This window comes from Akebia trifoliata, chromosome 14 (assembly GCF_017979445.1).
Source record: "Akebia trifoliata isolate Shusen 1 chromosome 14, ASM1797944v1, whole genome shotgun sequence".
In the NCBI taxonomy this organism is placed as follows: domain Eukaryota; kingdom Viridiplantae; phylum Streptophyta; class Magnoliopsida; order Ranunculales; family Lardizabalaceae; genus Akebia; species Akebia trifoliata.
In genome coordinates, this window is record NC_141388.1 from 19175955 (window position 1) to 19176375 (window position 421).

Consider the following 421-nt stretch of genomic DNA (forward strand, 5'->3'; position numbering starts at 1 on the left):
TAGATGCACACAAGCTTTGTGCCTAATACCATGAAATCAATTAGGAGATAAAAGTCATTGATCCTGATGACAAAGTCCTACAATTCTCTTTGGGATTTTCACCAACTATTTTCCTAGACTAAGGGTGATGTTAGTGGGCTTCAATTCTCCCAAAACTAACTACTTGTAAACTGCGTATGGAAAGAAATTTACACTTGCCTTTAGATCTACTAGACATTTTTCCACTATAGTATCATCAATGGTGATTAATTTTTGTGGGTAGCCTGGGTCTCTATATTTAGGTGCTGTGGTTTTTTAAATGAGACCCAAGGCTTGTGTTTTCATACTAGATTGTTGAGGGACAGATGTTTTGTTTTTGATAGAGGTGAGATCCCTTAAAAACTTAGTATATGAGAGTATTTTCTTTATGTAATCTAACAAA